Consider the following 27,191-nt stretch of genomic DNA (forward strand, 5'->3'; position numbering starts at 1 on the left):
TTCACCATGCTTTGATTCCTACTACTTAAGAAGATTCGGGGCTTGCTTAATCCAGTTTTGCTGCTGAATTTCCCGCAAGCTACTAATTATATACGAGTGAAGCGTTGTCTTAGACCTTGCATGGGGTCTGTAACCTTTAGTAAGCCAAAGCCAATTCAATGGGTTATCAGCCTGACACGAGGCTGGCTGGGGGTGACATGGCCATTTAGTTCCACAGTTTAGCTCACCAGCTGCACCCAAAACTCTGGTTGTTCTCACTTCCTCCTCATTTGTAGATTATCTGACTATGACTTGGAAATTAGTTCAATCAGCTTGTTGCAGGTGAAGTGAGGTAAGTAGTAGTAGGGAACTGAAGGAAAGCTGTCCACTGTTCAGTTTTATTATAGTGCATGGACAGCTTTCAAACCTCTTCTTACTAGATAACATGTTGTTATGTGCATGTAATCTAATATTTTTTCAATCATTATCATCAGCAGTAATGAGCCTACAATATAATGTCAGTGTCATAGTGTTATACACATTAAGTTAGTATTAGCGATATCAAGTAGCATTCACCATTGGTAGAACAGTGGCTGCTATAGCAGCCAGGCCATGAAATGATCTATCTGTATGCAGTACCACGGTCCATGTTTTTACGATATGCTGTAAAGTCGGGGCTGCATTTCTCCATCTATCTACTGTGCAAATCTCTCTCCTGCATCTCCCAGGTATGCTCATTGTGTTGAGATGTGAGAGTACAGTGTTGACCCAGGGACCCGTGGCTGGTTTGCCTGTTCTCCGCCTGCAGCAACGAGCAGCTCCAGCACTGATGAAAATCCCTATAATTGGCCAAGCCTCCACACATGGCCCCGAGCTCCTCCATTCTACATTTCCAATGAGACACCACAGAGACGGAAAGAGAGAGAGAGAGGAGGATGAGGGGGGCAACTTGACTGAAGATGCATCTCCAATTCCCTCTGTGTAACATGTAGCCCTCAGTGTGTGTGTGTGTGTGTGTGTGTGTGTGTGTGTGTGTGTGTGTGTGTGTGTCTGCACACAGAATGCTGTTAACATTAGCATATTCTATGTGAACTGGTTGCGCATAATGCAACACAGCCTTGACCTCGATAGCAGAAGAAGTACACCGTACACCATGTCTAAATAATTAGCCCTGTATACCACGTATATACACTAAATCGAGATGTGAGTAGACGGCAACCTTGAGATCCCTCTCAGGAGGAATGAACATTACATCTCTGATCCTGCCCAGACTGTGGTTGCTCTCTCTCTCCCTAATTTTCTGTCTTTCTATCTCTCTAGTGAACATCTCTCTTTCCCTCTCTCATCCCGCCTCTCCTTCCCCTTTCTCTCTCCCTCCTCCCCTCTTTTCCTCCTCCATCTCTCCCTCCATCCCTCCCTCGCTCTGTGTGTAAAGTGTACCAGTGCACGTGGTGGGCCGTTATCTCCCAGCCACACTTCTGGCGTTGGCATGGGGACAGAACATCCTGAGGGCCTAAGTTTCGCAGGCTCTGCTTCCCCCTGTTTAGCAGCCAAGAATACGCCAGTCAGAGCCAGGGCTGTCCACACTGCTCTCTGGCCCTGGCACAGTGGGCACAGCAGGCGCATGAAGGCTGAAGTCTGAACCCAGCATCAGTCCATGTGTGGGCCCTCTGGACTCATTGGCTTCAATAATATACAGCTTCAATTGGACTGAATTAGACGAGGGGTAATGAATTGGCCCTAGTGATATGAAGAGGGGAGGGTGAGGAAGCTATGAACATTTGTTTAATATTCGTTAGGTCATGATTTTTGTATCGGAGTGCAAGTATTTTAAGTTGGATGTTATTTCTTCAGAAACTGCAAAGAGAGATATACAGTACCAGACAAAAGTTTGGACACACCTACTCATTCAAGGGTTTTTCTTTATTTTTACTATTTTCTACATTGTGGAGTACTAGTGAAGACATCAACACTATGAAATAACACATATGGAATCATGTAGTAACCAAAAAAGTGTTCTTCAAAGTAGCCACCCTTTGCCTTGATGACAGCTTTGCATACTCTTGGCATTCTCTAAAACAGCTTCATGAGGTAGTCACCTGGAATGCATTTCAATTAACAGGTGTGCCTCGTTAATTTGTGGAATTTCCACCCCTACCTTGTTGTGACAAGGTAGGGGGGGTATACAGAAGATAGCCCTATTTGGTAAAAGGCCAAGTCCATATTATTAACGTGATTGGGAGTCCCATAGGGCAGCGCATAATTGGCCCAGCGTTGCCTGGGTTTGGCCAGGGTAGGCCGTCATTGTAAGTAAGTATTTGTTCTTAACTGACTTGATAAAGGTTAAATATCCGCATGTGTGGTTCCCACCGTGAAGCATGGTGGAGGAGGTGTGATGGTGTGGGGGTGCTTTGCTGGTTACACTGTCTGTGATTTATTTAGAATTCAAGGCACACTTAACCAGCATGGCTACCACAGCATTCTGCAGCGATACGCCATCCCATCTGGTTGCGCTTAGTCCCACTATTATTTGTTTTTCAACAGGACAATGACCCAACACACCTCCAGGCTGTGTAAGGGCTGTTTGACCAAGAAGGAGAGTGATGGAGTGCTGCATCAGATGACCTGGCCTCCACCATCACCCAAACTCAACCCAATTGAGATGGTTGAGTTGGACCGCAGAGTGAAGGAAAAGCAGCCAACAAGTGCTCAGCATATGTGGAAACTCCTTCAAGACTGTTGGAAAAGCATTCCATGTGAAGCTGGTTGAGAGAATCCCAAGCGTGTGTAAAGCTGTCATCAAGGCAACGTGTGGCTACTTTGAAGAATCTAAAATATTAAATATATTTTAATTTGTTTAACACTTTTTTGGTTACTTCATGATTCCATATGTGTTATTTCATAGTTTTGACGTCTTCACTATTATTCTACAATGTAGAAAATAGTAAAAATAAAGAAAAACCCTTGAATGAGTAAGTGTGTTGAAACTTTTGTCTGGTACTGTGTGTGTATATATATATATATATATATATATATATATATTGTTTATACTTTTGTGATCTTAATACAAATGGTAAATGCTGTCATTTAGCAGTAACCTAATCTGTGCAGCAATAAGACGTGATGTCATAAACCCCAAACCAGTTCTTAATGACAGCCGCCCATGCAATGACCCAATGAATACTCACTCACCTGTGAGTAATCCACCTGTGTTATCCATTCATCACCTGGTAAACACTGCAACAGATAAAACAAGCCAACCAAATAGCGTCTTCTAACGTTCCCCACATCATAGTCATATCTCATAAGGCCAAGTCGCTAATAAAACATCTATACACAACAATCACTAAGCAGAAGAGAGTGTAAATAGAATGAACGCAGAAGCCGCGGTGAAGTCACACTTTTAGAGAGCGCGACGGACGGTAGTTATTGATAACATCCCAGACCACGCTCTAAATTGCTAATTGCGCCGAGGACAGTAGATCTGCATGGTGACAAAGGAAGGAATAAGAGCAAATATGGCTCAGGATGCAGGTCCCCCTGACTGGAGTAATTAATATGCCCTCCTCCAAGAAAGAATGGGTGGAGAGATGGAGGAGGAGAGGACGAGAGCCTGGCACCCAGCGCCCACTGCTATAGGGTGAGAGAGAGAGAGGGAGAGAGAGAGAGAAGGATAGGACACAGGGGATTTGGACTCTTTAATCTTGCCCTGTGCCACTTTGATAAGGACAGAAATCTCCCCTGCTCACAAGATAGAGAAGTTGTTTTTCTCTTTTGCTTCCTCAAAGTTTGATTCATATTTATTATGCATAAGCATATATTAGCTTTATTGATTTATTTGTTTTGTATATTTTTGTCAGATTTCCCCCCCCAAAAAAAAATTCCACAAAGGTCCTCTAAAAGGAAAACTGAGTTATGGTGGAGAGTTGAATGTGACTTTGGCAAGTTGGGTGTGTGTGTGTGTGTGTGTGTGTGTGTGTGTGTGTGTGTGTGTGTGTGTGTGTGTGTGTGTGTGTGTGTGTGTGTGTGTGTGTGTGTGTGTGTGTCTGTCAGTCCTTACCTGGACAAGTGCATTGAAACCAGAGGTGCTGATTGCAAAGTGCACCCAGCGCAATCCACAGTCTATTGACGCCTGTTTTCCAAGGATTTCTCATAACCCCACGCAAATCCCCCCTGAAGTAGGCTGGCAGTCAGGGCTGAGCGCTGTGTTGACGCTGCTGCCGGGCTCGCCTTTGAAGTCGCTGACCTTTTGGTCCCGCTTGTCACTGGCGAAAAACCAGACTGTCAAGTTTGGCCTGGCGCTCTGGAATGAAAACAGGGCTTTCGGAGACACTTTTGTCACCACAGTCCTTTGAGTAATACGCCATGTATACACTGTGCATAAGGGCCGCACAGAAGCGAAGGTCATCAAAGGAAGTCACATTAACTGTAGATCTCTCCGCTGATCTTCTGCCGTAACATATTCACAATGGAGCTGCAAAGTGCTGTGAACATTATCCCTGTGGGATCCTATGCTACTAACATTAACACGCTCTTTGCTCATTTTTTTTGTGGGCTGGGTTGGGTTCGAATCACAGTGTGAATATGTGGGTGTGTGCGTCTTCACATCTCTCTATCTATTTGTAGTTTATGCCTCTGTCTGAAGTGTTTGTTCCAAAGACAGTTACTCACGTGTTTCATTTCCAACGCACCTGGAGTGGATGCGTGTCTTAAGACTGAGCTCACAGAGGAAACCGCTGGCTGTGGAATGTAACACCCAGTGACTCACCTTATGACTCTCAATGAGTCATCAATGAAACTAGCTGCTCCCCATTGTGTTCCACTGAAGTGCCACGCTAACACAAACACACACCTTATAAGAAACATATCTGGACAGTCTAATACATGCAAAGCAATACAGTTTTGTTGTATAAATGTGATTATAGAATAATTATTAGGACTTGTTACTTGATATTGGACTGCAAATGTTGACGGAGTTAGCCCATAAGCGTTCCACTGCAACTTTATACCTGCTGTAAACTGTATTTGTCACAAATACAATTTAATGTGATTTTTAATTGATAAGACATACTATACCCAACAATATCATATACATTTTTTCTCCGTATCACGCATCGTCCTTGCAGAGGGTCAAGGTCAGAGCCCCTACTGTGCCACTGTGTTTTCCTGAAAAGCACCCTGCATGGCTGTTGCAGCAAGGCCAGTCCCAGGAGAAGTTAATTAGACTGAAGCAGTGTATTATACCAGTAATGTGACATGAATATGACGAAGGCCTCTGCGCTGTACTCGAAAACCACCTCCCCTGAGCTACGCCCCAGAGCAACACACTCTGTCTGCTCTCCCGCCTGCGCGCGCACACACACACACACACACACACACACTTCTTCAGCAAGTTATTCCGTGAAACAACAGTTGCTGGAGTGACTTAGATTGACATAGAGAAAGAGTTGTTGGGGGTAATAGACAACAGTACTGAATGACACTGCGTCATACCATAGCCTATACTCAGGGATACAATCAATGACTAAGAGTTGAGTCCAACATATGCCCTTTCACAGTAAGTGACTGACAGGTTATGGAAACGAGCAGTGATGGTATTTAAAGTTCACATGGTGTAGATCGGCCGCCAGCCGGGCCTCGGGTGAACACTATAATTAGCATTTCTGTGTCCTTCACTCATTTTTCTGCTTTTGATTGAAGCATGAAGATGTAGAAACACTCCTGTTCTGTTCTGTAGACCAGGTCGTGAGCAGTATCCCAATGAAGACTTTCTCTAGCAGAAGTGTAAACACACGTATGATGCAAGCGAGCGCTTCCCAGAAATACCTCTAGGAGACGTGAAGTAAACACTAATTATGAGAGTGTTACATAGGGAAAGTAGCGCCCATTATTGTAAAAGTATCCGGCCACCGAGAAAATGTAGCACTTTGCTATAGGGGAGTCCTTTTGTCCTCGTCCCTTAACATCAGTAATGGGGCTCTTTTAGACAAAAACACTTTGTGTGTTATTTATGTAACTATTAGGTGATTTTAGTCACTTGTTCATGATGTGTGTGTAACTGTAATAGTAAGATACTAAAGTGGGACATTCATTTGGCTAGCTTCATATTCTTTTTATCACATTGTAGAAGATTGTACAAGTGGATTGTAGAAATAGTAGAGTAGACTAAGCTATGGTGATCCAGGCTTAACTCCCTGCCTTTCCATTGCGGTCGGGTTCTATGGGGTGGAAACACATTGCAGGTGATCCATTTTCAGCGGCTGGCCAACCCGAGCCATTTCCTGTCCATCCCGGAGAGCCGGGGAAACCGACTACTGACTCTCAATGCCAATTTCACAGCTGGCTGCTGATTGGTGAATGCACTCTGGCAGGAAGTCATTGTAGGGGGTCGGAGACGAATAGAAAAGAGTAGAGCACTAGTAATCTCTGTTCAACTGAAATCCCAAATCACTCACAGCCATCTCAAACTGAGATGGCTCAATTGGTTGTAGGTTTGATTCCCTCATGAGCCTCATACACTAAATATTTTGTGAGTTGATTTTGGATAACCAGCTGAGAAATGACCAAATCGACTATGTGATTACGCTCTCTGTAGCCAATGTGAGCAAGACCTTTAAACAGGTCAACATTCACGAAGCCGCGGGGCCAGACGGATTACCAGGAAGTGTACTCAAAGCATGCGCGGACCAACTGGCAAGTGTCTTCACTGACATTTTCAACCTCTCCTTGATTGAGTCTGTAATACCTACATGTTTCAAGCAGATCACCATAGTCCCTGTGCCCAAGAAAGCAAAGGAAACCTGCCTAAATGATTACCGCCCCGTAGCACTCACGTTGGTAGCCACGAAGTGCTTTGAAAGGCTGGTCATGGCTCACATCAACACCATCATGCTGGAAACCCTAGACCCACACCAATTTGCATACTGCCCCAACAGAATCCCAGATGATGCAATCTCAATCGCACTCCACACTGCCCTTTCTCACCTGGACAAAAGGAACACCTTTGTGAGAATGCTGTTCATTGACTACAGCTCAGAGTTCAACACCATAGTGCCCACAAAGCTCATCACTAATCTAAGGACCCTGGGACTAAACACCTCCCTCTGCAACTGGATCCTGGATTTCCTGACGGGCCGCCCCCAGGTGGTAAGGGTAGGCAACAACACATCTGCCACGCTGATCCTCAACATGGTGGCCCCTCAGGGGTGCGTGCTGATTCCCCTCCTGTCCTCCCTGTTCACCCACCACTGTGTGGCCAAGCATGACTACAACACCATCATTAAGTTCAACTGACGACACAACAGTGGTAGGCCTGATCACCGACAACAATGAGACAGCCTATAGGGAGGAAGTCAGAGACCTGGCAGTGTGGTGCAAGGACAACAACCTCCCCCTCAATGTGAGTAAGACAAAGGAGCTGATCGTGGACTATAGGAAAAGGAGGGCCGAACAGGCCCCCATTAACATCAACGGGGCTGAAGTGGAGCGGGTTGAGAGTTTCAAGTTCCTTGGTGTCCACATCACCAACGAACTATCATGGTCCAAACACACGTGACAGTTGTGAAGAGGGCACGACAACACCTTTTCCCCCTCAGGAGACTGAAAAGATTTGTCATGGATCCCCAGATCCTCAAAAAGTTATACAGCTGCACCATCGAGAGCATCCTGACGGGTTGCATCACCGCCTGGTATGGCAACTGCTCGGCATCCGACCGTAAGGCGCTACAGAGGGTAGTGCGTACGGCCCAGTACATCACTAGGGCCAAGCTTCCTGACATCCAGGACCTATATACTAGGTGGTGTCAGAGGAAGGCCCAAAAAATTGTCAAAGACTCCAGTCACAGACTGTTCTTTCTGCTACCGCACGGCAAGCGGTAACCTGTATATAGTCTTGTTATTGTTATGTCATTTTCTTGTTATTTTTTATTTTATTTAGTGAATATTTTCTTAACTCTATTTCTTGAACTGCATTGTTGGTTTTGGGCTTGTAAGTATGCATTTCACGGTAAGGTCTACACCTGTTGTATTCAGCGCATGTGACAAGTAACATTTGATTTGAAATCAAAATTAATTCAAAGTTTATCGTCCCATGCACAGGATGCAGCAGGTTTAAACGGTACAGTGAAATGCTTACTTGCAAACTCTCCTCAACAGTGTAGTACAAATATCAATAATCAAAAGTTAAATATCACAGTCAATGCGAAATCAAAATAACAGTAAGTAATAAAAAGTAATATACAATCGTAATAAAAAAAGGATAAATCTCAGTGAAACATAGGGACTTCATTTGGCCCTAAGACGGATCCCTGAGGAACCCCCATTGTACAGTTGCTAGAAAATGAGACTGATTGACTCTAACACACATTCATGGATGGACTACATGAAAAGTCTGTTACAGGTTGTCTGCAGTCTGGGGCATGTGACATCTGTCTGCCTGCCTGCATGTCTTTTTGTTCCGAGCTGGCTGTGTAGAGATGATGCCATGTGTTTGTAATCAAGCTTCAACACACGAAGGAGTGTGCGAGCCTGGGAACGCTGGAATGGGAAGGCTGAAACTTCCTGGACAACGGCATGCAGGATAGAGACGGAAAGACGGATCCCTTCTTTATTACGGGTGTTTGGCGGCGGGCTTAGATTCACTTTAAGGCCTAGGTCGGGAGATTTATTAAAGAAATATTTAATAGCTGGCGTCTCGGGTTTCGCTTCGCAGGCATGTACACCGTCTCACGAGGCGGCGGTAACATTCAAGTACCTGAAAGAGATCAACTTTAAAAAATGACTATCTAGCTCAATCAGGAGCGACGGAGGAGCTACTTTTCAGGCCTGCAGCCATGTGATACTGATATGATCTAGTTAAACAACAGCTGTTTGTGATTCCAAGGGAAATTATGAGGAAGATTCCCCATGAGATGCCAGCTCCATTTATCTAAATGAGGTGTCTTTTGTGTCGGGTGGGGGGAGGGCCCCTCCCTCTCATAAAAATGCAGTACCTGTTCTTCTCCTCTTCTGCAGATAATATTACAGCGTTACCCAACCAGTTGTTCCCTAGTACACTGTTGCTCATAACACTATCTCAGTGTGAGAGTGGATGAGTACAGAGGTGCCTGGCTGGGCGGTGTATTGAAATGATTAGTAGGCTGGTTTTTTTTACGATGCCTGCCTGCTCGGGGCTTGTGAATGCTTGCCTTACACAGGGCTTGCCGGGGTACTCTCCAAGGCTTCACCCTTCAGCCATTCCAGACCCCAGCAGTGCTACAAATATAAATCCCATCCAAAGTGATGCAATAGAGGCTAATTAAAGAGGTTGAAGTTATCAGGAAAGCTGGCGTTAGATATTATACTATCCCCAATAAATTCCATTTGAATACCACATTTCCGATACATTTTTGGGAGAAATTCCTGTTGTCTTTAATCCGTGTCAGATACTTTGCTTCAGGTTTTTGAGATTTAAGAAACTCAGAATTGTTACATTGATTTCAACAAGAATTGATACACTTTGAGTAAAGTGATAAATATGCATACAGGTAGTAAATGTTGGATTTATCAAAGTGAACAGCTGCTTTATCACATAGATATTAGCTGGAGTATATAGAAGGTGATAACGTAGGCCAAAGCAGGCTGTTTATGTGTGGAATCCAAAGGTAAACTGCTTTTAAAAAATATATGTGAATCTACAGTGGACCTTTCTCTCCCCTCAACTCTATTTTGTGGGGCTGTATTGCCGCTGTTCCGTGTTAAGAGCTTGTAGCAGGCAACACATGGGTGTGTTTAATTACGGTTATATGGCCACCATAAACAGAGTCCCTATTTTGGGTAAGGATTCTTTATGGGAACTTAAAAAATTAAGCACTTTCTTTGAAGTGTAAAACATACTGTGGTACAAATAGTACAAGCTGTGGAGTAAAATCCATTCAAATTATATTTACCTTTTTCCTATAAAACACCTGAGTTTGATGTCTAACTTTATTGTCCTAGTAGAAGTATTAATTGGTTATTTAAAAAATATTATATAGGCCTACATATGAGTTTTATATACTGAAATGCACATTGGCAACATATGTATGTGTTCTTGATGTATAGGAATGAGACAAGGTGCAGACCATTTCCAGAAAGATAACCAGACTGAAGTACTTTGGCTCCAGTCACCCAAGCTGAGGGGAAGATGACATAGGCGAGGGGTCAGTCGCTGGGGTTTTGGTTTGAAGTATTTGAAACTTAATGCGGTGAGATGTGGTAAATTGTATCATTCAACCGCACTTACCATTACTGTCGAATATTACAAATATGGCACTTTTTTTAGGGGAACTTCTGAATGCTCTGGATGATGATATATAACTTATTTGTATAGACTAAGAGGGAACTAGTCGCCTAGCTGAAACACCAGAATTAACTGGCCATTCGAAGCATGTGAAATAAACCTCATTCAGATGGAACTTGTAGTTTCTAGTTGGATGCCGCTTCATGCATGAACACAATCATCAGCTAGCGAAGATAGAAAGTGTGATGTGGCGTGTTTCCATTTCGCACTCGAGAGAGAACAGGAAAGAAAACTTCTCGCTGGCCATTCATTAAGCTGTGACTTTTGCAGTCTGCATCCAAAGCTAAAGGTTCTAACAGCTGTTAAAGAACTTGCAAAAGCAAAAAAAAATATTCCCTTACCAAATTGCACACTGGCCACCAGTACTCCCGCAAATATCCACTCATTCATCAAATCAATCATTCCTCTCCCATTCACAAAGATATCCCCCAGCGCAGCGCAGCAGACATGTCTGTTGGAGACATCACAATGGTTCAGCAAGCAAACATACTTCCCTAGGCCCCTTGGGAGAAACACAGGCAGCCGCTTCACAGAGAGAGAGAATGAGTCGCCCTGCAACTCCAGCGGTTCTCTCCAACCGCCCCCCCCCCCCCCCCCCGCCCCCCCCTAGTCTTTCTGTTTTTTCACTGTGCACTTTTCACATATAACGTTAGACTAGAACATCACTCACATTTCTCCAACCAGTCGTCATTCATTTGGATTTGTTATCGATATGTTGTCGTTGACCCGTGTTGACTTGACTTTGATTGTAAAGAGTAATTGTTCAGCGATTACATAGTGGTACCCTCCTGTCAGAAAAACACATGACATTATTGCAATTTGTGTAATTATGTGATACACTGCAGTCACTGCACACTGAAGGAAATCATGTTTGAAAAAGACTGATGGTCCGGTACATGTCCCAGGGCATAGCATGGTTATTGTATAGAAGTCATATGCATAGCTAATTAATGAACTATAGCTTACCCATTGGCATGTCAGCTTTACAGTACTGTACAAAAAGAACACATTTGAGACACAGTTAACAGTCAGTTTAGGAGGTCTGAGCCATGGATGTGTGAGGTTATCTTCACCTACAGGATCACACTGGGGGAAGGCTGGCACTACCCTGATGGGCACACTCTGCCAGCCCTGTCGTGGTAACTCACTGATATGAGGTGGGCACCCATCCTTCACCTGCGCGCCAGCCTGCCTGGCACCTTCTGGGGGCCGCTCGCCCTGTCCACCCTTCCTCCTCCCGGCTGAGGCTGAGATAAGAGGCTATCCGTCATCCACTGGGCCGCATTAAAATTTAACTCTGGTTACCGAGTGTGGTCATTCAAACTTTTATCTCAAACCTTCTTTATCTTCTTTTCATTAAGTTCTCAAGCACTAATAGCTTCTGAGCTCTCCGGGTAAGGATGATGTTCTGAATAATGAAAGCTCATTATTTCTCCACAGAATGCTTGTTAATTCAAATGATGATATTAAAACTATAGTAGCCTTTGGCAGTGGGGTGATTTCTAGCATACTTTATCATGTATCAATATATACTCTGTTTGTCAAAACTGCCCAGGGCTCGGGCTGACATTCTCTCTCCCGAGGAGTCAGGTGCTTCAGCAGGCCTCCAGACTACTCCAAGGTGACAACTCGCAGAGTTTGTGCCTTTAGGAAACAGAGGGATGGAGGGAGGACGAGAGGATGGAACTCAAAGTGCCATCTCCCCCGTCGTCCCTCGATGTCGATTCAACATCCCTCCATCACACGCTCGCTCACGTGAACACATTTGTCATCCTCATCTGCCTTGGCTGATGTGGGCACATGTGCACAGACACACACACACACACTCAGGAACACTCACCCATTAACCTTTAAATACACCATTCCAGTATTTTATCTTGGAGACGTGCCTAAGGTTTTCAGCATTATAATTTGGTAAGTCATTCCGATTTTTCTCCTCATCTCTTCATACTTCTCCATTTCTTGGCTACCGTAAAGCCTCCAAAGCTTGGGTGGAGAAATAGGGATTTTATTTGGTAAATATTCCTTGTTTGCATAACACGCAACATCCGAGTTCTTTGTGTTTGCTTATTAAGGCCACATTAGAGCTGTGTGCGCCGCTCTTTACGGCTCTCCAAACACGTCTCCTTGCAGGATGACAAGTGTGACTCTGACCTTTACTCCACTACAGAGAATGCTTTCGACTTGCTCTATTTTCCTGGAATGCCTGTCAATTCACACAGTGCTCTGTTCTCTTTGTAGATTCACTCGCCAACTGTGTTTAGGAGAAGACAAACCAAAACATTATGAGATAAAGAGCATCCCAATTTTTGTTTTTTTTATGAGAGTTCAATCATTTGAATATCTCTAAAGATCCATTATACGCTCTAAAGACCTTGTTCTACACCAGTATCACCTGAAGCAAACGTTTAAGTTTTGGCATCTCCCAAAATGCCTGTGGTTCTGCTCTTAAAAATGCATGTCTGGGGGATAAATGCGCTGACAACACTTTTATTTTGGAGGGTATATTTATGTAAAGAGAAAGACAATGAAAGAGTGGCATTTGAAAGGCCTTGGGTGTTGAAGATGACACAGTTTGATAGGTGCGCTCAGTTGCTCAGAACCCCATGCCCTGTTGTTGACAGCGGGCCAGCTACGGTACGGCGATAGAAGTAACGTCATGTCACGACTCCTGTGAGAGCCAGAGGGACCTGGAACTCAGACAACATGCCGTTCCAGCCCGACCGGTTCCCTCCTCCCCCATACCTTACACCCCCGGGCTTAGCCAAGCCATAGGCAGCCATCGGTGGCTTCAGGTTTCAAAAGAAAAGCCATGCTGCCCCCTCCTCTTCCCCGTCAAGAAAGGTAAGTCAGACTGCAGGGAAACAGAGTCGCATCCTGAGGGCTACTCTGTTCCCATGCAGGGTGGGGTAGGTTGGGGTGAGGTGGGGTGAGGCAGAGGGCAGGGTGGGATGGGGTGGGGCAACGGGGGAGGAGTGGTGTGTTGGAATATGCATAGGTCACACAAGTGGCTATTTAAGGTTAGTTGTGTTAAGAGGTCACCCAACAGCTCCTGCAGCCCCTACCTACCACTCTTTAGCCCATCTCTACTCACAGAACTCTCCCCGCCCCTCTCTGGCCCTCTCGTTTTCTTTAAAAGCTTTTAAAGAAATAGAGTGAATAATCTGAGGAATGGCAAGCAGCCAGGATTAATGGTACCCGGAGGTTAAGCACGCTGTGCTGCACACTATACTGGGCTGGCGCAGGCTGGTACTCAGAAGCGGGCAGTGTGGTGGTTGTGGAAGCTACTCTCTTAGATAATAGGACTCCAACGGGGTTCTTTGGCTGTCCCCATAGGAGAAGCCTTTTTGGTATCATGTAGAACCCTCTGTGGAAGGATGGAACCCAAAAGGGTTCTACCTGGAACCATAAAGGGTTCTCCTATGGGGACAGCCGAAGAACCCTTTTAGGTTCCAGATAGCACCTTTTTTTTCTAAGAGTGTGCGTCGTTATGCCTCCACCCTGGTGAGGCTCTAGCCAGCAGAGGGACCAATGCAGCCAGCCAGGCTGTGGAGTCGCTATGAAGTCAGAGCTGCCCAATGCCTGACAGTCCTAACGGGGGCCACCTCCTGTGCGTGTATGCACGCCATGCACGGCAGAATTAGGGGCCACGCCGATGCAGATACAGCTCGTCAGTCTGGGCGCCCGTCGTTTTAGTCAGAGAGAACCAACAGATGTTTCTGGGGATTAGCCGGCTCTGCCTCTCTCTCTCCGACTGCCTCCACACTTATTCAACCTGTCACTTTCGGCACACCTCAGGAGGCCGCTTGGCTAGATAAGGGGGATCCGGTTTTTGTCATGCCTCTGTCAGCGTGCTGACGTGTGTTCTGGAGCGCAGGTAAACACGGTCTCCGGTGCTATCACACGAAAAGAAGCTAGCGCTAATTAGCGAGGTGTGGAGTGATTTCCCAGAGATCACCAGCAGTACTCTTGGTACGCTCAGCTGTCACACCCAACACCCCTAACCACTCCTAACACACATTGGAAAACACAGGTGTTGGTTCTGTTAACCTATATATAAAATATTGTATTTCCACAATATTCTACAGTATCATTATACATATTAAACATAACTTTGCCAATAGCTTATGTTCCTTGATAGCATGACATTTTGACCTCTCACAAACCAAAACAAACTATGTCAATGAATTGTGATTTTAGAATGCACCTCTGAGTGAGAGTACTGTTGTCCTGTTCCGTTAATAACTCTGATTATGTCCGTTGTTCACCATCTCAGGCATCTCAGGAGACAGGAGTAAGCCTAGGTAGCCAATGTGGCACAATTCTCTGACACACAATGGCAACGAGAACTTTCTTTCATTGTTCGCTGTGTTTTCGTGTCGCCCGTTTGTCTCCCTGGTTTTCTCATAATCTTCTTCAAAAGGTACGGGCCAGACCCCCACTTTCCCTCCCCGCTCCGAAATTCAGTCTGAGTAAAAACACTGTGGAGGTTGTTGTAACTGATAATGGATTTGGTGGACCCCCTGCGGGCATGCACCATTGGCAGATACTGAATACCACTAAAGGATCAATGAAAGGAGGGAAGGAGGGGGAAGAAGGGAATGGGTGGATAAAACAGAAATCCTGTGGCATCTTCGCTATTTCACTAAAACCTGCAGTGTTAAAGCTCAACCCGGTAATCTGTTGTTAAGACACAAGGCCTCTCTAATGTTTCCCATCAGCAAGTAGATTATGAGGAGGGAATTGTAATTTACATCAGCTTCACTTTTATGTGTCACTCAGCTTAGAAGTTAATAGCATTTAGCCGAACAATAGCCAGTCACATCGTCTCAATCTGGGGCGTCCAAATCCACAAGTGAGGTTGCCATTGAAGTGCAGGCGTTCCGGGCGCCTAGACAATGGCGGGCTTCGCCATATTCTCGCTGAGCTAATTACCGTCCCCGTCCCTATCTGCACGCCACACATGTCCGCCATTTCTGTTGTTAACACGCATCTGGGTCTCACTGTATCGACAAAGGCCGTTGTCTGCCGCGGTTTCTTCAATAATCACATGTAACGTCAGTGTTTGTTCGTCACAGGTTTGCTAGATCCCAGTGCTGTAGTGACATGACCAGACAGAGGTTTAGTGTAAAGCACTCGGGAGGATTTTTTATTTGTTTTCTTACCTCTATTGTCTCGGCGAGATTAAGACTAGAGAGGTAAACCCTAAAAAAATGTAATGTTCTCAACTTAAAAGTTCCTGGCAATGCGTCCTTGAAAAATATCTCACCTTCAATGAAAATAAGGAATTATCATCTAAGAAGAGATGTTTTAGAGAATGTCTGGGTCTGGGATATTATTATTTTTAAGCAATAAACATCAGAATGTGTTTTAGGTAGGACGGTTATGAGAAGCAAATATAATGGAAGACAAGATTATCTGTAACTTTAGAGGTTTTGTATTTTTCGTCTGATACGGCCCGCAGCTGTCACTGAGTCATGCTAGCTTCAATCAGGTGTTTTTCTTTGGTTTTTGACACAGGCCCCATAGTTGGACGATGGAAACGATCCACCTCCATCAAACACTGAAAGAAGGGCCTGCCTCCCTTCCATGTTGTCACAGGCAAAGCAAAGAGAGTCGGCTCCCTATCTGGCCCACAGATATTTTCCCAAGCACCGTCGCCTTGGGGAAGGCAGGTGTGGGGCTCTGAAGTTCTACCTATGTGTTTCTTGGAAGAGTGGTTGGGAGGTGGGCAGGGGAAGAGGGAAAGAGGGGGAGATTCGTCAAGACATCCTGACATATACGGCCAATCCGATGACATGAGTTATACCCCTCTAAACGAGAAAAGACCACCTGCTTTTAAGGCCTCGGCTCTGCTGCAATACTCTATGAACGACAAACCATATCTATTATAATGAAGGTAGTTCAGGCCCAGACTGTGCCCGAGCATCAGACTCCATACTGGACTTGTCTTTCACCAGTAAAGGTGGTAGGTGGACTGAACGAGGGGGGAGCTGTCATTGGCCTAAGACCTCTATTAGCATGTCTCAGTCTTTTGCCACACACACACATGTGAACCCTGTGCCTAATAATACTCTGAAAGGTATGCGGTAAAGTAAGCGCACAGTCCTGAATAAGTAAAACTCCATTCCACCGCCGTGCTCCATTATTAATACACAGCAGCCTCATCTTTGATTAAGTTACTCAAGTAGCTCTTCCTGTGTGGATTTTGATTAAGACTCGGCTGTGTCTCAGGAAGCCACCCGAATGGAGGCTCACTCCTCTCCTTCTGTCTCTATGTATTTTTTTTAAAACTTTCAGTCCCATCTCTCATTCCTTTACCCTCTCTGCCTCTTTTCCTCTCTCCCCGTTTCTCTGTAGTATTCACAAGGTGAGGAAAGACACAGGACTAGCTTTTCAGCATTATTTCTGCGAGAGTCATCATTACATTTTATACCACTCAAGTCTGCAAACGCCACTGTGTATTGTGGACACAGTAGCATGGGAGTTTCTCTCTGTTCATACCTATCTGTCATTATACCATGAATTATCACAGTGTGTGATACATCAGAGACCTGCTTGGCAAGACACAATGGAATTTAATCGTTTCAAAAGTTTATTCGTCACATGCAGAGGTTACAACAGGTGTAAAACATAACAGTGAAAATCTTACCTTGAGAGCTCTTTCCCAACAATACAGTGATGATGATAATAATAATAAACATAGAATAAAACAATTTAAATCAAGAAGTAGGATATAGGTTGAAGAAACATGAGAATGCGAGCATACACTGAGTGCACAAAACTTAAGGAACAGCTTCCTAATATTGAGTTGCACCCCATTTTGCCCCCAGAACAGCCTCAATTTGTCGGGGCATGGACTCTGCAAGGTGTCGAAAGCGTTCCACAGGGATGCTGACCCATGTTGACTCCAATGCTTCCCACAGTTGTGTTAAGTTGGCTGGATGTCCTTTGGGTGGTGGACCATACTTGATAAACACGGGAAACTGTTGAGCATGAAAAACCCAGCAGCACTGCAGTTCTTGACACAAACCGATGTGCCTGGCACCAACTACCATACCCCATTCAAAGGCACTTAAATCATTTGTCTTGCCCATTCACCCTCTGAATGGCATACACACACAATCCATGTTTCAATCGTCTCAAGGATCAAAGATCCTTCCTTAACCTGTCCCCCCCCCCCCTTCATCTACACCGATTGAAGTGGATTTAACAGGTGACATCAGTAAGGGATCATGTTACGTTCCTCAGCAAGAAAACCAAAAATTTCACTCAAACAGAAGAGGGAACTTACAAAGAGTCACCGACCAACAACCACAACAAAACAGGTGGGGTTTTAGTAGGGTTTCCGAAGGACACTCATGGGGGTGTCCACTGAAAGTTGACTAGCAACAACAACTGGAACCTAAAAGACACCCACCATGAGCACCCACTAAATTAGCCCAAAAGAGGCAAACAAAAGAAAAACCCACACCAAACTTAAAGACAGGAAGCAAACCAAAAAGCAAAACGTGGAGCAAAACAAAATCAGGGAAATCAGACAAAGGAATGTTTTATTTAGTTGACCCTCCACGTCTCTCAAGACTACTGGAGCCCTGGGCCAGCCACTCTTAAATAGCACCTGGGACAGCACAAGTGAAACACCTTCCCACTAACAAGATGGCAACCAGCACAGGTGTAACACATACTGACTAACGAGGTCACACCAATCGGTGCGCCCTACATGCTAACAAGCTATACTGTACGTGCTAGTCCAACCTCAAAACATAAATGGAAAAACCAAAGCCTGTAACAGATTTCACCTGGATTCACCTGGTCAGTCTGTCATGGAAAGCAGGTGATACTAATGTTTTTTACACACAGTATATATAGCTCCGTGCTATTACCTTATTTAATGTGCAGGGGTACTGTAGTGGTTGAAGTGGGTTTATACATACACATTCACTGGTAGTAGGATATACTGTACATGTAAACAGGGCTGAAAAATGACTGGTAGCAGGAATATAGAAATACTTACGGTAATATACTAATGGTAATATATACATGTAAACAGGAGTAATAGTGACCAGTAGCTGGATAAATAGAGAGATACTAATGGTAATCAATAATCAATGAACAGCGCCGTAGTGGTAGTAATAAATCTAATCAGTAATCATTTTAGCAGCAGCGTAGGTGTGGGGGGTGTGTGTGTGTGTGTGTGTGTGTGTGAGTAGGAGTGACAGTGAAGGTTTGTGTGTCTGAGTGGGTAGGGACCTGTGGGAGAGCATAGAGTCAGTGTGGATAGTCTGTGGGAGAGCAGTATTTATTAGCCTTTTAACAAAGTAAACATAGCAGTAGCCATTTGTCTTGTGGCAAGCGGATAGAAGCTGTTTAGGATTCTGCTGGTCAGAGCCTTGATGTGCCGGACAGGAGCAAGGAGAACAATCCATGTCTCCGGTGGATGGAGTCTTTGGCAATTTTTCTGGCCGTTTTCAGACACAGCCTGGCAAGGACGTCCTGGATGGCTGGGAGCTCGCCCCCAGTGATGCGCTGGGCCATCCCCACCACCCTCTGTAGGGCCTTCCTGTCGAGGGCGGAGCAGTTGCCATACCAGACGGTGATACAACCAGTCATGACACTCTCAATGGTGCAGCTGTAAAAGTTCCCGAGGATCTGAGGGGCCATGCCAAATCGTTTCAGCGTCCTGAGGAAGAAGAGGCGCTGCCGTGCCTTCTTCTTGACTGTGCTGGTGTAAGAGGACCATGTTATGTCCTCAGCGATGTGGATACAGAGGAACTTGAAGCTCTTGCCCTCTCCACTGTGGCCCCGTCGATATGGATGGGGATGTGCATCCCACCCTGTTTCCTGTAGTCCACGATCAGCTCCTTGGTCTTGCTGACATTGAGGGAGAGGTTGTTGTCCTGGCACCTCGCTGCCAGGTCACTGACCTCCTCCCTGTAGGCTGTCTCATCACCATTGGTGATCAGGCCTACCACTGTCGTGTAATCAGTAAACTTGATGGAGTTGGAGTCGTGCGTGGCCACACAGAAATGGATAAACAGGGAGTACAGAAGGGGGTTAAGCACAACCCCTGGGGGGCCCCTGTGTTGAGGGTCAGCGTGATGGAGGTGTCTTTGCCTACTCTCACCACCTGCATGACGCATTTGCACCTGTTTTCAAGAGGTAATAAAACATGAAAGGAAGAACAATACATTTTAAGTGGATAAAGACAGGATATATAGATTAAATGTACATTGTTGTTTCTTCTCTTCCCCACTGAAAATAATTGGTCTAAACTTTGCAGTAAAGTAACACCTTGGAATTTTTTCTGTAATTTTGAGTTTACTTTTGTTATGAAATGTAGTGTTGCGTTCCACTATTTCAGCCGCTATCACTTTGTGGGTTTGAATTTGACACTGCCAAATGATCATAAACTTCCTTATTATATAAGCTATTATGTCATTTGTCATCTCTTATGCAGTCATCAAACCCCCTTGGAGCAGTTCTCCAGCATTCTTTGACAACAGGGGACTGTACATGTTTACCATCCAACCTAGATCCTATCATATTACACATTTAAATGAGTGCAAAATGCACTGTGATACAAATACAATAGTTTATTGTAACCTGGGTACAACTTAGTGATGATTCATTTAGCTTCATTTGTCTGTCTTTGAGACAATGGGTTAGTGGTTGATGGGTATGTAAGAAAACTGGTGAAACTCAACTTCTGTCAGTCAAACTGAAAAGCAACTCATACGAGTTGTTGATTGATTAAGGGGTCTGCATGTCAGGCATGGTACAGTATGGTAAAGAAACCTGCCAATGCGATGTTATCTAAAACATGTAGCTAGCTCAGTGTAAATCCTATAAGTGCGCTTGGCAAACAAAAATGGCTAGTATGTCAGTCTTGTGAAGGAAACGCCTATTCAGGAGGCAAACACTTCAGTTGGAAGATTAAGATCAGTCATTTAATAAGTCACTAAGTGCTAGTTAAACACACTGATTGTTCTCAGGTGTAACTCCTCATCCTCTCATGTCTGTGTATGTTATGGTAACGTTAGAAAGCTGCCGTCAGTGTCCCTACCACCTGTTACTCTATAGCTACAGTAGTCAGACCCCTTCCTTTTTCCACATTTTGTTACGTTACAGCCTTAATCTAAAATGGATTTAAAAAATCCGAAATCTACACACAATACCCCATAATGAATAAGCGAAAACAGGTTTTTTGAAATCTGTGCAAATGTATTAATTTTTTTTTTTAGGGAAATAACTTATTGACATAAGTATTCAGACCCTTTGCTATGAGACTCGAAATTGAGCTCAGGTACATCCTGTGTCCATTGATCATCCTTGAGATGTTTCTACAACTTGATTGGAGTCCACCTGTGGTAAATTCAATTGATTGAACATGATTTGGAAAAACACACACCTGTCTATATAAGGTCCCACAGTTGACAATGCATGTCAGAGCAAAAACCGTGTCATGAGTTCGAAGGAATTGTCCGTAGAGCTCTGAGACAGGATTGTGGTGAGGCACATATCTGCGGAAGGGTACCAAAAAAATTCTGCATCATGTAAGGTCCCCAAGAACACAGTGGCCTCCATTATTCTTACATTTGGAATCACCAAGACTCTTCCTAGAGCTGGCCGCCCGGCCAAACTGAGCAATCGGGAGAGAAGGGCCTTGGTCAGGGAGGTGACCAAGAACCCGATGGTCACTCTGACAGAGCTCCAGAGTTCCTCTGTGGAGATGGGAGAACCTTCCAGGACAACCATCTCTGCAGCACTCCACAAATCAGGTGTTTATGGTAGAGTGGCCAGACGGAAGCCACTCCTCAGTAAAAGGCACATGACAACCCACTTGGAGTTTGTCAAAAGGCACCTAAAGGACTCGCAGACCATGAGAATCAAGATTCTCTGGTCTGATGTAACCAAGATTGAACTCTTTGGCCCGAATGCCAAGCATCACGTCTGGAGGAAACCTGCCGCCATTCCTACAGTGAAGCATGGTGGTGGCAGCATCATGCTGTGGGGATGTTTTTTAGCGGCAGGGACTGGGAGACTAGACAGGATCGAGGGAAAGATGAACGGAGCAAAGTACAGAGAGATCCTTGATGAAAACATGCTCCAAAGTGCTCAGGACCTCAGACTGGGGCAAAGGTTCACCTTCCAACAGGACAATAGCCCTAAGCACACAGCCAATACAACGCAGGAGTGGCTGCGGGACAAGTATCTGAATGTCCTTTAGTGGCCCAGCCAGAGTCCGGACTTGAACCCGATCAAACATCTCTGGAGAGACCTGAAAATAGCTGTGCAGTGACGTTCCCCATCCAACCTGACAGAGCTTGAGAGGATCTGCAGAGAAGAATGGGAGAAATTCCCCAAATACAGGTGTGCCAAGCTTGTAGCGTCATACCCAAGAATACTCGAGGCTGTAATCGCTGCCAAAGGTGCTTCAACAAAGTCCTAAGTAAAGGGTCTGAATACTTATGTAAATGTCATTTTTCAGTTACTTTCCGAATGCACTGCAAAATACGTCTACAGCCACTATATCAGAACTTTGGGTCTACTTGAAATACTGCTGAATGAATGGGGACATGGGGAAGTTATCGTCCAGAGATATTGATGATTATTTTGCTTCTGAAATGCATACTGTACCCGACTGATACTCCACTCTGTCTCCTGGTGCCACTCTTAACACAGGATTGACCTATAAATGACTGAATTCAAGATACAAGCCTCAAAAGCCATTGTTTGCGATCCTAGCCTGGGTCTCCAGTGCTGGTCTCATGTGTCGATGTGATCCTAGCCCGGGTCTCCAGTGCTGGTCTCATGTGTCGATGTGATCCTAGCCCCGGTCTCCAGTGCTGGTCTCATGTGTCGATGTGATCCTAGCCCCGGTCTCCAGTGCTGGTCTCATGTGTAGATGTGATCCTAGCCCGGGTCTCCAGTACTGGTCTCATGTGTCGATGTGATCCTAGCCTGGGTCTCCAGTGCTGGTCTCATGTGTCGATGTGATCCTAGCCCAGGTCTCCAGTGCTGGTCTCATGTGTCGATGTGATCCTAGCCTGGGTCTCCAGTGCTGGTCTCATGTGTCGATGTGATCCTAGCCTGGGTCTCCAGTGCTGGTCTCATGTGTCGATGTGATCCTAGCCCGGGTCTCCAGTGCTGGTCTCATGTGTCGATGTGATCCTAGCCTGAGTCTCCAGTACTGGTCTCATGTGTCGATGTGTAGTGTAGCGCTAACCCAAGTAGAGTCCTGGTGGTTCCCACAGTCCAGGCAGTTATGTGTGAGTGAGCTCAGGCCACTGGAGCCCAGGCCACTGGAGCTCAGGCCACTGGAGCCCAGGCCACTGGAGCCCAGGCCACTGGAGCCCACTGGGGTGATGGAGAGGAGGGCACCAGCCCACAGCTCTCTGCTGGGAGGACCTGTGCACCTGAGCCCATACAGCTATACAGTACAGGGGGCTAGGGCAGGGGCCAACTAAAATAAAACCTAAACAAACAAAAAAAACATAGAAGACACAGATGCATATGCACATACACAAACACCCAAGTAAACATATATATAATTTTGTGCCCTGGTCTTACTATTCTCTTTAGTGTCCCTACAATGAATGACATACGTACAAAATATATTCCACATTCAGTCCTCATATGAAAGCATTTCACATCAATGATTCTTCTTATAGGTGACATATGTGAGTGTGCTGGTTTGGCGCTTCACCTAACCACAACATGACAAGGTGGCACGCCAAGTAAGGTGACATTGTGACAGAGGGGATCAGTGGTGGGGACATTTGTGTGGTGGTGGTGGGGCGACACAGTGTCTGCTTCCCTGTTTCCATGCCTGTGTCAACACAACAAAAGCCACTTGGGAGGCCATTGAGAGCCACGACAGCTGTGGAATATTTTAATGAAATTGTGTTGCGGAGCAGACTTAGGGAGCCATGATGGGATTTGCTCTGCTTGTAGAAGTAAACAGTGAGGACGTGGTGATGATGTGTCTCTGTGGGGAGATGTTGTTGATGATGTGGAGGTACGGTTACCTCTGCATGTCTTCTGCTCTGTCGATCTAGACACATGCTGCTTTATTCAGTCCTAAAGTATAGCAATATAGCCTAGTAGACAGATGAGCCCTGAGCTCCTTGACATATTCTAATAGTTGGAATGGGAGGAGAAACCCATATTTATAGATGTTTTCAAGAGGTAATAAAACATGAAAGGAAGAACAATACATTTTAAGTGGATAAAGACAGGATATATAGATTACATGTACATTGTTGTTTCTTCTCTTCCCCACTGAAAATAATTGGTCTAAACTTTGCAGTAAAGTAAAACCTTTGAAAATGTTGCGTTCCACTATTTCAGCCGCTATCACTTTGTGGGTTTGAATTTGACACTGCCAAATGATCATCCTCTTCCTTATTATATAAGCTATTATGTCATTTGTCATCTCTTATGCAGTCATCAAACCCCCTTGGAGCAGTTCTCCAGCATTCTTTGACAACAGGGGACTGTACATGTTTACCATCCAACCTAGATCCTATCCTATTACATATGTGATACAGATACAATCATTTATTGTAACTTGGGCACAAATTAGTGATGACTCATTTAGCTTCATCTGTTTGCCTTTGAGACAATGGGTCAGTGGCCGGTGGGTATGTAAGGAAACTGGTCAAGCACGACTTCTGTCAGTCAAACTGAAAAGCAACTCATACAAGTGTTTGGTTGATTGAGAGGTCTGCATGTCAGGCATGGTACAGTATGGTAAAGAATCCCGCCAATGCGATGTTATCTAAAACATGTAGCTAGCTCAGTGTAAATCCTACAGGTGCGCTTGGCAAACAAAAATGTGCACTAAACCAGAGCATGCAAATATAATTCCTGAGCAAGCACAATGATTATTTGAACTGGGACAGGTCAACTGCAATGCACTCCAATGGTGCAGTGTTGGGACCATAGAAAACTGAAGACACACACACTGAAGACAAGCAGTGGTCTAGCTAGACAATAACCATCCAATGTTTGCTTATCAGCAGACCACTGCTTGTCTTCAGTGTGTGTCTTCAGTTTTCTATGGTCCCAACACTGCGCCATTGGAGCAAACACAACATCCCTCCATTTCCAAAGAGGCAGGTGGTGGAGTGCTGCTCACAACTCATTAGTCCTTGTGTTGTTTGTTACTTTCTTCAGTAGCTCTGCTCTGTGTGTGTCTATAGGAGACATGCTGGGCCTGGGGGGCTACTCTCTACTCAGACCCAGCCATAGGTCCAGGGTGGTGGGGGGACTGCAGTGTCTCTTTAAGACATCCCCTATTGCCTCCTCCTCCTTTTCTTGCTCCTCAGTGCTGGAGCTGTGGCTGTGCATCTTTAGCTCTGTCTGTTTCTCCACAACGGTTCTGCTACCACACTGGGGGTGTGTGTGTGTGGTGTGTATGTGTATGTGTGGTGTGTGTGTGTCTTGCTCCCTGGCCCTCTGTGCCTTTGCAGCGAGGAGCAGGCCAGAGCTCTGTGTGCCTGCCTTGGCCCCGGGGGGGCCACCATTGTTCCCCGTCCTGCACGGCCCAGTGGCCACAGATGTTCCCCGTTTGATACCGCTCCCCGCACCCTCTCCTGGATGTGTGGGTGGCCAAGTGGGGCGCCTGTTGCGCCTGCCGCTCGCCTAGCACTCTTTGCCATTTGCTGCGGCACCCAAGCACGTGACACGGCGAGGCGAGCTGTGTTGTCTAATGCTTTAATCCTGTGACCGTGAAGAATGGAACAGAAGTCCCCTGAAGTGGAGAAGAATCAGTGGCGAGGTGTTCATAAAGGGATCCGGGAGAAGAGAAGTGTGTTGCCTTAGAGCTCCTGGAGAAACAGGCTTGGCTTCCAACTGCATCTCAGTGTTGAGTTGACTAGAGGATGAAGCGATCTGGTGGGTTTATTGCAACAAATAGTGTTTTTAAAGGAACAGATCCATGTGTTGTCACAAGGAAAGAAACATATTGAGCTTTACTTTAAAACAATTATCTTCGACTCACCTAAGTATGTTGCTGCCATTTCCCACAATTACAACAATGACTTACCTCTCCCATGTTCCACAATTAGTCCTAAAACAATGAACACACTGTGTTATTAGCATGTATTATTATTATTCTCAATCATACTGCTAATAACAGGTGATTGTTGGAAGCTGGAGAGCCAACAGTGCTGGCAGGTATTTTTACCTCCTGTCACAGTCTTCTATTTCACCATCCTTCTTTATTCTAACTCCAAACCTTCTCAAATGTTCTCATTCACCACAATGCTGTATGTTGCTCTGTGCATGCACATATTGGCCCCCTGGATAGGAATATGAGCAAGCCTGACGATCATCAAGGGTCTCACATTGACACACCCTGACGGAGAAAGCCCTGGTTTATAACTGAGGAAAGACATGGATGGCTAAGACGTTGCTAGCTCTCTCAATGTTGTTTGGATTTTGATCATTTCCAATTCTGGTGAATGCAATGTGAGTTGGTGTATTTCAGTCGTTTGTCGATTGTCATGTCACTCACACCTTTTCCAATTCCAATAGTTCAAATGTACAAAACACTTTATAGAATGTCATTTTTGCGCCACTGCTTTGACTTGTGATATTATGTTTAGTACTTTACCTGAATAATGGCAGTTACATCTCTACCAGGGACCCAACACGGAAATCCTGTAAAGGAAAGAGATATTTCTGTGGCCGTACGCCTGAAAGCTCAAGCTGTTCCTCGGAGGGACAGAGTAGTAAGTAGCTCTCTGGCTGCCTGCAGTTTAGAAAAGGACCTCAGAACTTCTACTTCTAATTTAATAAAAGGTTACAGGCCCGGCATAGGAACACGTTATTATGGCCATTGAACAGGGGGAAAGTGTGTCATTTTGCCAGGCGAGGCTTTACTTTATCTTGACGGTACTGAACCTTAAATCCCCGTCAGCCAGGCTAGTCTACACCGTTCTCACATTTCCATTTTAGCTGGCGGGGCGGCTGTGGCGGAGGCCGATGTTTGCTGACTGACTGGTTGGCTGGCTGGCTGGCTGGCTGGCTGACCTGGAGAAAAGCTCTTCAGCCTTTCTCTAGATTGCATTAATGCGTCGAGCGGAGCAGAGCGGAGCGGGGCGGGGAGAAACACTTTCAACGTTCAGGGAGATTCCAATCTGTTTAACCGGGTTCCATGTTCTGTATAATAAACTGTCATAAGTGTCAGTGTTCCTCTCCCTTGGGGGGGATGGGCGCTACATTGGCGGCAGCACTGGGAGAGGCCTCAGAGGCAGTGGGATTTATCAATAGGAGCGTAATACTCTTTCAGACAGGCACAATGCCGGGTGCATGGACCGCAGGCAGGCAGTTGATTTCTGAGACAAGGGGATATGTTGATGGTTGAATGTTGAGGACTGGACCTGAGCTTCCAGACCACACACATGGTTTGAAAACCACAATCAGATTATGGTATTAGGCATACGTTTACCGGGAGCCTTCCTCAGTATTGTTCACTAAGCACCTAGTGGATTGGAAATAATCTCGCTGCCATAAATAATGGCATATAATATTTTTCTCTCTTGCTGCGGGATTAAATACATCAGTAATAATAACCTTTAAATATAGGCGACATATCAGCAAATCCGTCTGACGGCTAAAGTGTACTTAATGGCAAGACTGTTCAGCTTCCTCCTGGTTTCGGAGACTGACATCAGATTTAATTCCAACCCAGATGTAGTTCTTAATTACCAGGGCTTTGCTGGTAAACATTAGGAATGCCTACAGTTACAAGGTAATAAGCTTATATCTGTTATTTTCAGAGTGAAGAATATGTTATTTTTTCCCTGATCTGTCATGTGATTGCATAACTATTTAACTCCAGCTACTAATAAGTTCCATTCACATTGTTCGTGTAGTGCTGCCC

Source organism: Salmo salar, chromosome 29 (assembly GCF_965601325.2).
Source record: "Salmo salar chromosome 29, fSalSal1, whole genome shotgun sequence".
Taxonomy (NCBI): Eukaryota; Metazoa; Chordata; class Actinopteri; order Salmoniformes; family Salmonidae; genus Salmo; species Salmo salar.